We start from the raw sequence: 10,956 nt of genomic DNA, 5'->3' as shown, positions 1-10,956 counted from the left end.
AGACTCCTAGAGAATCTCCAACTTGGAGATATTGATGGAGAGAATGATAAAGAATCAAGAGGTGACCAATAAGAATCACGAGGCTTCAATGAGGAATATAGAAAGACAAATTGGACAATTGTCCAAACAACAAGCTGAGAGACCAAACAATATTTTTCCAAGTGATACCATTTCAAATCCCAAAGAAGAGTGCAAAGCAATTCAACTCAGGAGTGGAAATACATTGAATAATGGCAAGGTTGACAGTGAAGTGGCAACTAAAGAAAAAGACCAGGAGTAGCTCAAGGAGAAGGAGGAAGAGCCACAAGCTCCAAGGAAGGAAAAACAAGTCATGGAAGAGCATCTACAAGAACAGAGGAAGGTGGTGAAGCCTTACATCCCTCCTCTGCCATACCGTCAAAGGTTGCAAAGAGAGCTCAAGGACCAACAATTTTCCAAGTTTTTGAAAGTTTTTAAGAAGCTGGAAATCAACATCCCCTTGCTGAAGCATTGGAGCAGATGCCTTTATATGCAAAATTCCTAAAGGAACTCATTAATAAGAAGAGAAGCTGGAATGAGAAGGAGACCGTGGTTTTGACACAAGAATGCCGTGTAGTGATTCAAAAGGGTCTCCCACCAAAACTCAAAGATCCTGGAAGTTTCATCATATCATGCACCATAGGCAATATGACCTTGGAAAAAGCTCTCTGTGACTTAGGTGCCAGCATCAATTTGATGCCTCTCTCACTAATGAAAAAGCTTGCAATAGAGGAAGTCAAACCCACCAGAATGTCACGTCAAATGGCAAATAGATCACTCAAAATACCCAATGGGGTTGTGGAGAACTTATTGGTGAAGGTGTGAGAATTCATCTTCCCTGCCGATTTTGTCATTTTGGACATGGAAGAAGAAGGACACAACTCAATTATCTTGGGTAGACCTTTCTTAGCAACAGCAAGAGCTATCATTGATGTGGAGAAAGGGGAGATGATCCTCAAGGTGCATAATGAACAAATGATCATCAATGTCTTTAAGGCCATGCAATATCCCCCTGAGAAGGAAAATCATAAGAGGGTGGAAATGATAAAAGAATTAGAGGAAGAACTACTTGAAGCCAACAGCCAGGAGGAACAAGAAGAGGAAATAGAGGTGGAACAAGATGTCTCAGAAGAACAAGTGATTGAAATCTCTTTTGAAGGCAAGAAAGAGGAGGCGCCTAAGCAAGAGTTGAAGCCCCTCCCTCCTCATCTCAAATATGCATATCTTGGTGAAGAGGATAGCCTTCCAGTAATCATCAATTCATCATTGAGCACACAAGATGAAGCCAAACTGATTGAGGTGTTGAAGACTCATAAGACAGCTTTAGGATGGACAATTGATGACATTAAGGGTATGAGACCTGCAATTTGTATGCACAATATCTTGCTACAAGAGGACTCAAGGCCTGTGGTACAACCCCAAAGAAGGCTTAACCCAACCATGAAGGAAGTGGTTCAAAAAGAAGTGATGAAGCATTGAAATGCTGGAATCATATACCCAATATCTGACAGCTCTTGGGTAAGCCCAGTTCAAATGGTGCCAAAGAAAGGTGGCATGACTGTCATCTTTAATGAGAAGAATGAACTCATTCCCACAAGGACAGTGACAGGGTGGAGAATGTGTATTGACTATAGAAGACTGAATGATGCCACAAGAAAAGATCACTTCCCTCTCCCCTTCATTGATCAGATGCTGGAAAGATTGGCTGGCCATGCTTACTATTGCTTCTTGGATGGGTACTCTGGATACAATCAAATAGTGGTGGATCCCAAGGATCAAGAAAAGACCTCCTTTACATGTCCATTTGGAGTCTTTGCCTACAGAAGGATGCCTTTTGGGCTGTGTAATACCCCTGCTACCTTTCAAAGGTGTATGCTTTCTATATTTTCTGACATGGTAGAAAATATTTTAGAGATTTTCATGGATGATTTTTCTGTCTTTGGCAATTCATTTGATACCTACTTGCATCATTTAACTCTTGTCTTGAAAAGATGCCAAGAAATTAATCTGGTCTTGAATTGGGAGAAATGCCATTTCATGGTTCCTGAAGGGATAGTTCTTGGGCATAAGGTTTCAAGCAGGTATAGAAGTTGATAAAGCTAAAAAATAGAGATCATAGAAAAGCTTCCTATACCAGTTAATATAAAAGCAGTAAGAAGTTTTCTTGGACATGCTGGCTTTTACAGGAGATTCATCAAGAACTTTTCAAAAATAGCTAAACCACTAAGTAACTTGTTAGTGGTTGACAATCCTTTTGTCTTTGATGATAGTTGTATGCATGCCTTTGAAACTTTAAAAAATAAACTCACTACAGCACCAATCATCACACCCCCATATTGGGAATTGCCTTTTGAACTCATGTGTGATGCAAGTGACTTTGCAATTGGTGCTGTATTGGGGCAAAAGAAAGACAAGCTGCATCATGTTATATACTATGCAAGTAAGGTGTTAAATGAGGCACAGAAAAATTATACCACCACCGAGAAAGAGCTCTTGGTAATTGTATATGCATTTAATAAATTTAGACAATACTTGATTGGTTCAAAGTTGTAGTGTATACTGATCATGTTGCTCTCAAGTATCTCATGTCTAAACAGGATTCCAAGCCAAGGCTTATTAGGTAGGTGCTGTTGCTACGAGAATTTTACATTGAAGTGAGAGATAGAAAGGGAAGTGAGAGCCAAGTTGCAGACCACCTGTCAAGACTACAACAAGAGACCAACCATGATGAACATTAACCAGTGAATGAGAAGTTCCTAGATGAATATCTTCTCCAAGTCCAACAAGCACCTTGGTTTGCTGATATTGCAAACTATAAGGTGGGAAGAAAAATTTCCCAAGAATTCACCAGGCAACAAGTGAGGAAGCTGCTTAATGAAGCCAAGAAATTTTTGTGGGATAAGCCTTTCTTGTTCAAAAAGTGCCCAGATGGGATGATTAGAAGGTGTGTCCCTGAAACTGAGATGAGAGACATACTGTGGCACTATCATGATTCAGCTTATGGTGGACACTTTTGGCCAGAAAGAACAGCTGCTAAAGTGCTTCAAAGTGGTTTTTATTTGCCAACCATATTCAAAGATGCCAGATAATTTGTGAATCAATGCAACGAATGCCAAAGAGCTGGAGGACTAACAAGGAGTAATGAAATACCTCAAAACTACATTCTAGAAGTAGAGTTGTTTGATCTTTGGGGCATAGATTTCATGGGACCGTTTCTCCCATCATATTCTTTCAAATACATATTGGTAGCAGTGGAATATGTATCCAAGTGGGTAGAGGCCATAGCAACAACTACTTGTGATGCACCAATTATTCTTCAATTTCTTAAGAAACACATCTTCACTAGATATGGGGTGCCTAAAGGTCTTATTAGTGATGGTGGCAGCCACTTTTGCAACAGACAGATGGAAAAACTGCTCCACAAATATGGAGTAATTCATAAAGTGGCCACACCATATCATCCTCAGACTAATGGCCAGGCTGAATTGGCAAACAGGGAGCTGAAGAGATTTCTAGAGAAGACAGTGGGGATCACAAGGAAAGTCTGGGAAAGAAAATTGGATGATGCTCTATGGGCATATAGAACATCATTCAAAACTCCAATTGGGAAGTCACCATTTCAGCTAATCTATGGCAAATCTTGTCACCTTCCTGTGGAGCTTGAACATAAAGCTTTCTGGGCCACTAAGCTCCTCAATCTTGACTCTCAAGCAGTAGGAGAGAGAAGGCGATTGCAACTCAATGAACTAGATGAATTCAGATTGGAAGCTTATGAGAATGCTAAGATATACAAGAAAAGAGCTAAAAGGTGGCATGACAAGAAAATTTCAAAAAGAAAATTTGAACCAAGACAGCAAGTTCTCTCGTATAATTCCAGGCTCAAGATTTTTCCTAGCAATCTCAAGTCCAAATGGACTGGTCCTTATCTGGTGACTAAAGTACTCGCATATGGCAGCCTTGAACTTCTGAACGAAGCTACAAAGGACACTTTCACAACAAATGGTCACAGAGCTAAGCATTATCTGGGAGGATCTTGGAACAAAGAGGAGAGCATTCATGAGCTAAGATGAACAAAAATGGAGGATGTCAAGCTATTGACAATAAAAGAGCGCTTGTTGGGAGGCAACCCAACCAGAGGTAGTTTTCTTTTCCTAGCTATTTCAATAAAAGGGGTTAAGTAAGTTTATCTGTGTTGCAAGGAGCTAAGTTTGGTGTTACACACCAAAACAATTTAAGGGTGAATGTAGGATGCTAAGTTTAGTGTTCCACCAAAAATTTCATTAAAAATATATTTCAACTCTCTGCATAAATGGCCACTGGCCCCAAACAATCAGGGAAACTACTTAACCATTGTCTACTTTCTAGTTCATAGCTTATTTTCTTTAATAAAAGCACAAGGTTTCATGTATGAGATTAATCTGATGCATAATAGACAGTGACAAGAAACTAAATTTAGTGTTCACACACCAAAGTAAGTCCAAAAGTCTACAACCATTCATGCATGCTAACCATCTTTCATGTGCTTGGGGAACAAGCAACTTCCAATAACTTTGCAGAAATTCAATCAATCTCTTGGAAGAACTATACACCCTCATCCAAGGACACAAGGAAGAAAAAAAACTATGGATAAGGACAAAGGAAAAAAACCAGAAGACATCACCAAGAGGTTGTATTATTACTTAATTCCCTCTGATTTGAAGTGCCTTAAAAATTGGAAGTATAATTGTATCCCTGCTAAGTGGTAGTAGTTTAGTTGGAGTTCAATTGTAGTCTAATATCTGTCTGTGAATTATCATTTTGGGTTACTAGTATGCCTAGATCACTCATCCTGCTTGAATATATGTCTTGTTTCTCTCTGCATAAATAAAAGAAAATGTTGAAACAGGAAGTAAAATTGTCCAATTTGATAGGAATGAGAATAAAGTTCAGTGGTGGTATGTGCTAGATTGTTCAAGTAAGCTCATTAATAAGGAAGAAGGGGTTGGATGTTCTTTTTAAGTATAAACTTGGCTACTGTCTGTGTAATCTTAGTGAATAAAGATCCTTGGAAAAAAAAGAAAAAAGTAAAAAGAAAAAGAGAAAAGCCAAGAATTGACAACAAAAATAAAAGAAACAAATAATAAAGCTAGACACCAATGGCTTGGACCTTAAGACACATGCCTGTGGTGCTGTTGTATTAGTATCTGCTTGGATAATTAGGTTCTGAGGAGTATTTTAAAACTTGGTAACTTGGATTAACTAATACGGGATTATCAACCAAAAATCCACTTTCAAAAGCAACCTAATTACAAAGCATTTAGTAACCCAAAGAGGTGCTGGGCATCAATGCTCTTAAGAAGAATGAGCCAAGTGTCTGTGGTGTGTATGTGTTGATTGAAAAACAAGCAAAAAGCTGCTGCAACACATAAAACTTAGCTGCAAATAAAAGTATAAGTTTCTTAGCAGAAGAAAAACAAAAAAATCAAACACCAAGGATAGATGAATAATGATGAGTGGATAATTTATATGTTTTTTGGCATTGTTTAGGTAGTTTTTAGTATGTTTTAGTTACTTTTTATTATATTTTTATTAGTTTTTATGCAAAAATTATATTTTTGGACTTTACTATGAGTTTGTTTATTTTTCTGTAATTTCAGGTATTTTCTGGTTGAAATTGAGGGACCTGAGCAAAAATCTGATTCAGAGGCTGAGAAAGGACTGCAGATACTGTTGGATACTAACCTCCCTACACTCAAACGCATTTTTTTGGAGCTACAGAGATCCAAATGGTGCGTTCTCAATTGGGCTGGAAAGCTAACATCTTGGGCTTTCCAGAAATGTATAATAGTTCATACTTTGCCTGAGATTTGATGGCCCAGACTGGCATTGAACGCCAGACAGAGACCCTTTTATGGCGTAAAACGCCAGAACTGGCACCAGAACTGGAGTTAAACGCCCAAACTGGCATCCAAGCTGGAGTTTAACTCTAGAAAAGGCCTATGCACGTGTAAAGCTCAATGCTCAGCCCAAGCACACACCAAGTGGGCCCCGAAAGTGGATTTCTGCACTATCTGCACTTAGTTACTCAATTTCTGTAATCCTTAGTAACTAGTTTAGTATAAATACTAGTCTTTCCTATTGTATTCAGACTTTTTATCATCTTTATCATCTTTTATCAACTTCATGGGAGGCTGGCCATTTGGCCATGCCTAGACCTTTTTCTCTTATGTATTTTCCAACGGTGGAGTTTCTACACCTCATAGATTAAGGTGCGGAGCTCTGTTGTTCTTCATGAATTAATGAAAGTACTATTGTTTCTCTTTCAATTCACGCTTAAATATTCTCCAAGATATACTCTCGTACTTAATTCAGTTAAGTCAGAATGAAGGGGTGACCCGTGACAATCACCCACTATCTTCGTTACTCGCTTAGCCAAGATCCGTGTGCCTGACAACCACAAGCGGTCTACATGATGTTCAATGTAGTCATTGGACGACAGCCGGAGTATAGTCTCTTGGGTCTCTGATCCACAGATTTGACTTGCCTCTCCTAACAACAGAGCATTCGAATCCGTGAGATTAGAACCTTCCTGGTAGAGGCTAGAACCAATTGGTAGCATTCCTGAGATCCGAAAAGTCTAAACCTTGTCTGTGGTATTCTGAGTAGGATCTGGGACGGGATGACTGTGACGAGCTTCAAACTCACGAATGTTGGGTGCAGTGACAGTGTGCGAAAGGATAGAGAGATCCTATTCCGACACAAGTGAGAACCGTTAGATGATTAGCCGTGCGGTAGCTGTGCCAGGTATTTTTCATCAGAGACGAGAGATCTAATAGTTGATTAGCCATACAGAAATCGTACTTGGACCATTTTCACTGAGAGGATGGATGGTAGCCATTGACAACGGTGATCCACCAACATACAACTTGCCATGGAAGGGAGCACGCATGATTGGATGAAGACAATAAGAAAGCAGAGGTTCAGAAGCAACAAAGCATCTCCAAACGCTTATCTGAAATTCCCACCAATAAATTACATAAGTATCTTTATTTTAATTTACGTTTTATTTATCTTTAAATTATCAAAACTCATAACCAATTGAATCCGCCTGACTAAGATTTACAGGATGACCATAGCTTGCTTCAAGCCGGCAATCTCCGTGGGATCGAACCTTACTCGCATAAGGTTTTATTACTTGGACGACCCAGTGCACTTGCTGGTTAGTTGTACCGGAGTTGTGAAAAGTGTGATCACAATTCTGTGCACCAAGTTTTTGGCGCCGTTGCCGGGGATTGGTCGAGTTTTGACAACTGATGGTTCATCTTGTTGCTTAGATTAGGTAACCTTTTTTCTTGTTTCAACCTTTATTTTCTTTTCAAAAAGTTTTTAAAAATATTTCCAAAGAAAAAAGTTTTCGAAAAAAATGTTCTTCAAAAATTTTAAGAATGAATTCCACCTTAGAGCTCCATGATGATATGTTGAAGCTTGGCTAGCTATTAAGCCATGTCTAATTCTTTTGGGCCGAAGCTTCCACTTATCATTGTAGCTATTGGAGGAGCCTTTGGATTCTCATTTATAATTTTGTGCTAAAGCTTGGCTGGCCATTTGGCCATGTCTAATTCTTTTGGACCGAAGCTGTAGACTAACATTGTATGAATCCTGGAATTCTTATTAAAAATTTTGAATTTCTTTATTTTATTTTTCCAAAATAATTTCAAAAAAATACAAAAAGTTTAATAAAATCATAAAAACCAAAAAAAATTTTGTGTTTCTTGTTTAAGTCTTGTGTCAAATTTTAAGTTTGGTGTCAACTGCATTTTTTTAATTTAATTTTTTTTAAATTTTCAAAAATTCATGCATTATGTTCTTCATAATCTTCAAGTTGTTCTTGATGATTTTCTTTGTTTGATCTTTACATTTTCGTGTTTTGTGTCTTTTCTTGTTTTTCATATGCATTTTCAAATTGTTAGTGTCCCTAGTACAAAAGTTCTTAAGTTTGGTGTCTTGCATGTCTTTCTTTTCTTAAAAATTTTTAAAAATATGTTCTTGATGTTCATCATGATCTTCAAAGTGTTCTTGGTGTTCATCTTGACATTCAAAGTGTTCTTGCATGCATTATTTGTTTTGATCTTAAATTTTTATGTTTTGTTTCATTTTGTTGTTTTTTTCTCTCCTCATTAAAAATTCAAAAGTAAAAAAAAAATTATCTTTTCCTTATTTTTCTCATAATTTTCGAAATTTTGAGTTGACTTGGTAAAAAGTTTTTAAAATTTAGTTGTTTCTTGTTAGTCAAGTCAAAAATTTCAATTTAAAAACTTTATCTTTTCAAATCTTTTTCAAAATCAATTCTTTTTCATTTTTTTTATTTTCGAATTTCATTCTTAAAATTTTTCAAAATCTTTTTCTTAATTTTATTTCATATTTTCAAAAATCCTTGCTAACAATTAATGTTTTGATTCAAAAATTTCAAGTTTGTTACTTTCTTGTTAAGAAAGGTTCAATCTCTAAATTCTAGAATCATATCTTTTAGTTTCTTGTTAGTCAAGTCATCAACTTTAATTTTAAAAATCAAATCTTTTTAATTTCTTTTTCCATTCTTTTTCAAAATAAATTTTAATCATATCTTTTTAAAATTTTAATTTCAAAATCTTTTTCTAACTTCTTATCTTTTCAAAATTTATTTTCAAATCTTTTTCAACTAACTACTTGACTTATTTGTTTTAATTTTAAAAAAAGTTTACTATTTCTTAATTTTTACAAAACCACCTAACTACTTTTTCACTTCTAATTTTCGAAAATCACTAACCACTTTTTCAAAAATCATTTAAATTAACTAATTGTTTTAGTTTTTAATTTTCTTGTATTTCTTTTTCAAATTTTCGAAACTAACTTAATTAATTAAATAAAAATAAAAATATTTTTTCTTTTCCCTCTTCTTAAAATTCGAATACTCTCTCTCTCATCTCTTTCTATTTATTTTATTTATTTACTAACATTTCTCTTCTACTCATCTAATAATTCGAACCCTCTCCCTCTCTCTGTGTTCGAATTCTTCTTATTCTCTCTACCTCATTCGTTTATTCTTCTTTTCCTCTGACACATAAAGGAATCTCTATACTGTAACATAGAGGATTCCTCTTCTCTCTTTGTTCTCTTCTTTTTCATATGAGCAGGAACAAGGATAAAGATATTCTTGTTGAAGCTGATCCTGAACCTGAAAGGACTCTGAAGAGGAAGCTAAGAGAAGCTAAAGCATAACACTCCGGAGAGGACCTTACAGCAAATTTCGAAAAAGAGGCAGACATGGCAGTTGAACCTGAGAACAATGGTGGAGATGCAAGGAAGATGCTTAGTAACTTTACTGCACCAACTTCCAACTTCTATGGAAGAAGCATCTCAATTCCTGCAATTAGAGCAAACAACTTTGAGCTTAATCCTCAATTAGTTTCTCTAATGCAGCAGAATTGCAAGTTTCATGGACTTCCATTGGAAGATCCTCATCAGTTCTTAGCTAAATTCTTGCAAATCTATGATACTGTTAAGACCAATAGGGTTGATCCCGAGGTCTACAGACTTATGCTTTTCCCCTTTGCTATAAGAGACAGAGCTAGGATATGGTTAGACTCACAACCTAGAGAAAGCCTGAACTCTTGGGAAAAGTTGGTCAATGCTTTCTTGGCTAAATTCTTTTCACCTCAAAAGATGAGCAAGCTTAGAGTGGAAGTCCAAACCTTCAGACAGAAGGAAGGTGAGTCCCTCTATGAAGCTTGGGAAAGATACAAGCAATTGATCAGAAAGTGTTCTTCTGACATGCTTTCAGAATGGAGCATCTTAGGTATATTCTATGATGGTCTGTCTGAATTGTCCAAGATGTCCTTCAACCACTCTGCTGGTGGATCTCTTCATCTGAAGAAAACACCTGCAGAAGCCTAGGAACTCATTGAAATGGTTGCAAATAACCAGTTTATGTATACTTCTGAAAGAAATCCTGTGAATAATGGGATGACTCAGAAGAAAGGAGTTATTGAGATTGATACTCTGAATGCTATATTGGCTCAGAATGAAATATTGACTCAGCAAGTCAATATGATTTCTCAGAATCTGACTGGAATGCAAGCTGCATTCGGCAGTACTAAAGAAGCTTCCTCTGAAGGAGAAGCTTATGACCCTGAGAATCCTGCAATGGAAGAGGTGAATTACATGGGAGAATCCCATGGAAACACCTATAATCCTTCATGGAGAAATCATCCAAATTTCTCATGGAAGGATCAACAGACGCCTCAACAAGGCTTCAATAATAATAATAATAATGGTGGGAGAAATAGGTTTGGCAATAGCAAGCCTTTTTCCATCATCTTCTCAGCAACAGACAGAGAATTCTAAGTAGAGCCTCTCTGACTTAGCAACCATAGTCTCTGATCTATCTAAGACCACTCTCAGTTTTATGACCAAAACAAGGTCCTCCATCAGAAATTTGGAGGCACAAGTGGGTCAGCTGAGTAAAAGTGTTACTGAAATCCCTCATAGTACTCTCCCAAGCAATACAGAGGAGAATCCAAGGAGAGAGTGCAAGGCCATCAATATATCCAAAGTGACCGAACCTATAGAGGAGGAAGAGGCTGTGATTTACAGTGAGAAAGACCACAATGGATGTCCACTGACCACTAAGGAGTTTCCTAATGAGGAACCAAAGGAATTTGAGGCTCATACAGAGACCATAGAAATTCCACTGAACTTACTGTTGCCATTCATGAGCTCTGATGAGTATTCTTCCTCTGAAGAGGATGAAGATATTGTTGAAGAGCAAGTTGCTCGGTATCTAGGAGCAATCATGAAGCTGAATGCCAAGTTATTTGGTAATGTGACTTGGGAGGATGAACCTCCATTGCTCATCAATGAACTGATTGCCTTGGTTCAGCAGAAATTACCTCAGAAGAAACCGAATCTCGGAAGGTTCTT

The sequence above is a fragment of the Arachis hypogaea genome, chromosome 16 (assembly GCF_003086295.3).
Source record: "Arachis hypogaea cultivar Tifrunner chromosome 16, arahy.Tifrunner.gnm2.J5K5, whole genome shotgun sequence".
NCBI lineage: Eukaryota > Viridiplantae > Streptophyta > Magnoliopsida > Fabales > Fabaceae > Arachis > Arachis hypogaea.
Note: the sequence above shows the minus strand (reverse complement) of the source record.